Genomic DNA, 6,337 nt, shown 5'->3' on the forward strand with positions numbered 1-6,337 from the left:
CCGCTGGGCCGTGACGGGCAGCCGGAGGGAGGCCGATCGACCCGGCGGCCGCGGAGGCCGGGGCCGGGGCCGGGGCGCGGGGTGGAGGCGGGTGCGGGGGCCGTGCCGCCGCGGCCCCTGCGGGGCTGGCGGGGTGGATGAGCCGCAGTGCGTCCCGGGCCTGCGGTTCCGCGGGAGAAAAGGTCCTTAATCACCGGTTACCGACACGGGTAAAACAGGCTCGGCTTGGGGAGGTTAATTTAATTTATTGCCAATTAATAACACACTAGGAAAGTCAGAAATACAACGAAATAAAACCATCTTGTCCCCTTTTTTTTCAGGCTCACCATCACTCTGGACTCCCCCGGGGGATGGGGAATGGGGGTTGCGGTCAGTACAAAATGCCTCATCTCCCCTGCTCCTTCCAACTTGCTCTCTTCCCCTGCTCCAGCGTGGGGTCTCTCCCGCGGGGGACAGTCCTGCACGAACTTCTCCAACATGGGTCCCTCCCACGGGCTGCAGTTCTTCACGGACTGCTCCGGCGTGGGCCCGTTGCACAGGGTGCAGTCCTTCATGGACAGGCTGCTCTAGCGTGGGTCCCCCACGGGGCCACAGGTCCTGCCAGAAAAACCTGCATCTGCTGGGGCTCCTCTCCACAGGCTGCAGCGTCCTTCAGGGCATGTCCACCCGCTGCCGTGTGAGGTCCTCCACGGGATGTGGTGTGAGTACCTGCTCCACTGTCGTCCTCCATGAGCTATAGTGTGGGTATCTGCTCCACCGTGGTCCCCCATGGGCTGCAGGGGGACAGCCTGCTTCACCGTGGTCTTCTCCAGGGGATGCAGGGGAATCTCTGCTCCTCCTCCCCTCCTTCTGCTCTGACCTGGGTGTCTGCAGGGCTGTTCTCTCGTGTTTTCTCACTCTTTGTCAGCTGCTGCTGTGCAGTGTTTTTACCCTTTCTTAAATATGTTATCACAGAGGCACTGCCACCATCGCTGACGGGCTCAGCTTTGGCAAGCAGTGGTTCTGTCTTGAAGCCAGCTGGAGATGGCTCTGCCCAAGGGCAGCTCCTGGTGTCTTCCCGCAGAAGCCCTCCCTGCAGCCCTCCCGCTACCACAACCTTGCCACGTAAGCCCAATACAGATATCAAAAGAAGGCATCTGGATCGCCCAGAAGCTCTGCTGAGCACAGTGTCACATGCTGAGTGATGGCAGTGATGTGCTACAGGGCACAATCCCTGGCATCACATGGAGCAGCCGCCCCAGCACTGCGCTGGATGCAATCCCAGCTCCCGAGGGAGGGTGGAGGGTGTAGCTCTCCCGTTCTGGGGCTGCAGAGGTGCCTGGGACTGGTTGGCTGGAGAGCAGCTTTGGGAGAAAGGCCTTGGGCATCCCAGGGTGTGAAAGAAGTTGCTCATGAGGCAGCAGCATGCCCTTGCAGCAAAGAAGGTAGACGGTTGAGGGAGATGATCCTTCCTCTCTGCTCTGAGGTGAGACGCAGCTGGAGCGCTGGGTCCAGTTCTAGGCTCACCGGTGCAAGGGAGACATGGACATACTGAAGCAGGTCCAGAAAAGGTCTATGAAGATGATTAAGGGCTTAGAGCATCTTTCATACAAGAAAGTGGTTGAGAGAGCTGGGACTGTTTAGCCTGGAGGAGAGGAGGCTCAGGGGCATCTTATCGATGCGTATAAATATCTGATGGGGAAGAGTAAAGCAGATGGAGGCAGGGTCTTCTCAGTGGTACCCAGTGATAGGACAAGGGGCAATGGGCATGAGTTGAAATACAGGAAATTTCATTTAAATGTAAGTAAATCATTTTCATTGTGAAGGTGGCCAAACACTGGAAGAGGCACTCAGACAGGCTGTGAAGTCTCCATCCTTGGAGATACTCAACACCCAACTGGACACAGCCCTGAGCAAGTTGACTGTGCTTTGAGAAAGGGAGTTTGGACTTGGTGTACTCCGGAGGTGCCTTCCAACCTCAGCTTGTCCATGATTCTGTGTGACACAAGCTCTGTGAAATTGGTGCAAGTTTCCCAGCTGATCTCTACCTCCTTCCTTCCCAGCCACGCTTTGGGAACTGAGCGCTGAGGTTTGTGCTTGTGACAAGATCTTTTATGTATTTTACAGAAAGGAAAATATCATGAGGCCCACCTGACACAAGAAGCAAATTACCTTCTGACCCCTGGCAGAGCTTGTTCATTAATGTGTACCCAAAGGTTTACCGAACTTGGCAAGTTTCAAGGCCTGCCTGTAGAACAACACAAATGACTTGTCGATCATGCTTTCTGCTTTGTGGGTTTTTTTTCCCCAACTGTACTACTGATGGTAGCTATTCTTGGGCCTGGATGTATTTGCAAGGAAAAAAAAGTCAGAAGAGCTGAAGCTTGCACACTGCAAACTATGGTCAGACCAATTCCTTCACAAGGCAATGAACTTTCCTCCACACTTGCTTCCATAAAAGACTCCGGAGAAGAGGTGTTCAGGCTAGATCTTTGTTCTGTTGTATATGAATGGTTAAAAGACTAGCACAAACATATTTTCACCAAAAGAAAGTTATTCTGACCAAAAGGTCATCAGGCTTTCGCTAAACAAACAAAACAAGATAAAAAAGAGCCACCTATTGCAGTTTTATGAGCTCTATGGCAAACCAGCAGTTTGCCCCTGGTTATCTGGAAAAGAAGGCTTACACTGAACAAATGACGCTTACCGAAACAGTGTTTTTATTCTATTTAGCTCATCAGCTCTTCACATTCTCAGTTCATTCTCTCACGTGCTGTTTTCCTTTTCCCATCTTTTTTTTTCCTTCTCTTGCCTCCTGCCCACTTTTGTCCTCAGGCTTTCTCTGTCTTGTCAGCTGTCCTCCTCTTCCCAGTGTTCTCTGGTCCCCCTTGCTCTGAGCTCTGTCTGTCCTCTTAAGACCCCCTCTACTGCCTGTAGTAGTGGGTGCATGGAAAAGACTAAGAATATGGATCACATTTGCTGAAGCTTGCTGTCTTTTGTGGGGGCAACCTGATTTGCATTTTTGTGCCAAATATTTGTGTTTCAGGCACATCGTAGGGTTTGCAGTGGAACCTGAAGCATCTAGCCAATATAGTGCTAATGACTGTCCGCAATGACTTGCTGATCAAAACCAGGCTGGCTCCTTTGTTTAAAGCAGGACCTTTGGTCTTGCTTTGGCATACCTAATCAGATCAGATAGTAAGGTTTACCTGTTACCTACTTGATGCCATTGCTTTGCCTTGAGTACCTATTTCTAGGCCTATTTCTAGTACCTATTTCCCGCCTCTTTCAGGTGCCCCTCCCAAAAATGACATTCACACACCAGCCAGTTGTTTATCATTCCTAAAGAGTGCCTTCATGCTCACAGAGCAAACCACCACCGTGCCACCTTAAAATACCTGCTGGCAGTCAGCAGCCCTGAGCCAGCAGGATTTGCTAGGCAAAGACCTTTTCTTGGACGGTCCTCTGTTAGCAGAGGTCTGAATCTTCCCTGGCTTCTCTGGCGTGGGGAGAGGAAGGAGATGGCAAGCAAAACCGTAGCTATAGGGTGGCACCATGAATCTGGAGCAATGAAAATCCATCTTCATTCAAATCCATTAAGAATGGACTTATTTGCAGAGGGTCAGCCTCTCTGCTGTGGAGCAAAGCCAGCAAAACATTTTTTTTAAGCCGTATGTCAAGATGTTATGTCCATTAGATATTTGTGTGTTCACAGGCTGGTTCCTGGTGGAAGCGGAGGATGCTATTGTATTCCTGCACGTCACAGCATAACGCGGCATCTTGAGCTCTGAATCAGTGTGTGCTAACCAGCAGATCTTGGCACCATCCTCCGTGATGTTTGCAGCACCTGTGGCTTCTACTTAATTCATTGTTTGGCGTTGCTGAAGTCACTGCTGACTTCACAGCCCACAGAAGTCAGGTCTGCCAGAGTCTTGAATTAGAAGCCAGCGACTGACTCAGAAGCCAGTCAGAAGGCAGTCCTACCGGCCACTTTAGTTTTATGCCACCTGTGGGTATGCGATGATTCATTCATGTGCATCAAAGCTTCAGTCTGGCACTTGTGGATGCCAGAATGCTGGGTTTGTGGTAGCTGTGGGGCCCATAAATTGAGACAAGGTTTGCAGGACAGGGAGTAGGATGTTGCGAGAGAGCAAAACAAACCAGACCACAAGCCCATTAAAGTGTTCCTGGCTTTTGCTCTGTTCTACAACTTCAGTGTCACCCCTTCTTTCTTTTATACCATTTCTGTTATTCGTCTGGGGAGCATTGATTTTGGACTCATATTAGTTGGCTACTGTATGACCTCTCAGGTGATGCCTGATAGTAGTGGTGAAACTGAAAACATGAATACATCCGCATTACTTTCATTCCTTAAGTGAAGTTAAGAGGATACCCTGGTGAGCCTCTCTTTTCTCCTTTTTTCCTTTTTTCTTTTCTTTTTTTCTTTTTTGTCACTAGATTGACTTGAGCAGCTGCCTGGCTCCTAGTCCTGGGATCATCGCTGCCACCTCTTCTTTTGGGTCGGCAGAAGTACTGCTTGGCCTCTTGGGAGAGGAATTGATATAGCTAGGGTGTGGACAAATCTAGCAGGAGGGGGAATGGGAGGGCTGGGAGTCTTGTGGTTTAGGCTGGCTTTTGCAGCACCGCTGCCAGACATCGAGCCACAAGCTAGGCCTCAGACTCGTTCTCCCTTCTCTTCAAGAAATCCTGCTTGGGGACTTTTGTGGAATTTAATTCAGGCCTCTAGACAGGAGCCCTGGAGCAGCATTTGCGCAGATGCCGGGGTTGCGATAGCAGCCTCAAGCCCTGCAGTGAACGCGAGGAGGAGCCACAGTGTTGTATCTTGCTTTTCTTGGACCCGCTCTCACAGCTGTGCTCCTGGGGACTCTTTTGCAATTCCTGCAACCTGACACGCGCTGACGGACATTTTTGGCTGCTGCGCACAACTCCAATGTTGCAGGCACACGCGGAGCATACATCTTTCTAGGGGCAGGGGATTTTTGGAGGTATTTGGGTGTGTTCAGTTGAAAGGGAAATAGCGTGAAACCTGCAAGTTATTCACAATGGGGAGCAGCAGACCAGCAGCCATGGCCGTTGTGTAAGCCTGAAACCGCAGCTCCTGCTGATGTCGGCTGGCTCTGGGGAACGCATGGCCACGGGGCCTCCATCTGCATCAGCTCTGCTTGTCACCCCACGCTGAGCACTGACTGCACCAGGTCCGCACCTGACCTGCCACCCTTTCTGCTGCCTTGCATCAGCCCCTGAGAGATAATGAGTGTCTCAATTCTCGTATTAACTTCAAGGTGCTGCACTGTGGGGTGGAAAACGAGCACCTGGCAACGCCTGCTGGACCTGAAGTAATAGTGTGTCTTAGGAAGATGAAAGCTTGGGAAGAAACTCTCAACTCTCACACCCAACAGCAACTTTAAAACCCTGTAGGAGAAAGTTCCACTTAATTTGAGACTTAGCAAGCACCACCCCTGTCAGCTCGTACACCCCATTGCAAGCCCAACTATGATGCTGTACAGCCACAGGGCAGAGTACTCCATGTCTTGCGCAACTACGTACTTGTATGAATAGACCAGTTAAACAAATCCCGATGATAAGTCCAAGATTGGTCCTAGGCTAAGACAACAGCAAGCAAGGCGTGAAGCAATGGTGATGTCTCTTCCCTACCCCTGACAGAAGGTGCAAAAGTGCTCCACCAAACATCCTCTCCTCCCTACCTCACCTATAGAGTGACAAAAGAGGAACGCATGCTCCTTCTCTCGCTCATTTTTAGTATTTTGAATCTCTGAGGTGCTAGGGAATGAAGGAAAAATGTTGCAGTATCTAGAACAGGCACAGAAGTTTGCAGGGTCATGGAGCTGCTCATACATCAGGTTCAGAGTACAATACCCTTTTATATTCGTATTTTCAAACTGCCAAGCTTATTGCTTCTGCTGTTGGGTGATATTTTGCCATTTGCCTGCAGAGTCTGAACAATGAAAAGTAATCTTGTTTGTACTCTGTGCCACTTTAAATATTCACATAAGATGATGAGAATGCCTTTATTTTATTTGGGATATTTCAACCTGCCGAATATTCAGCTTAGTAAAACAAAGTGGGGGCTGATTCCAGACCTCTCAAGTTGGACACCCTAAAACTCCCTCTTTAAAAGAATGACTCCAAAATACTTCTCTCTTCAGCTGCCACCATGGCAGCAAGTTAGCAAAGCCCTCTTCTTCTCCCCTCCCCCCAAAAAAAACACCATGGCAGCAAGTTAGCAAAGCCCTCTTCTTCTCCCCTCCCCCCAAAAAAACAAACAGGTTTTCCACCAAAGTTCTGCTCTGGAGGTAAATTCTCAGTGCCTTTCTGC

Source organism: Chroicocephalus ridibundus, chromosome 2, assembly GCF_963924245.1.
Source record: "Chroicocephalus ridibundus chromosome 2, bChrRid1.1, whole genome shotgun sequence".
Taxonomy (NCBI): Eukaryota; Metazoa; Chordata; class Aves; order Charadriiformes; family Laridae; genus Chroicocephalus; species Chroicocephalus ridibundus.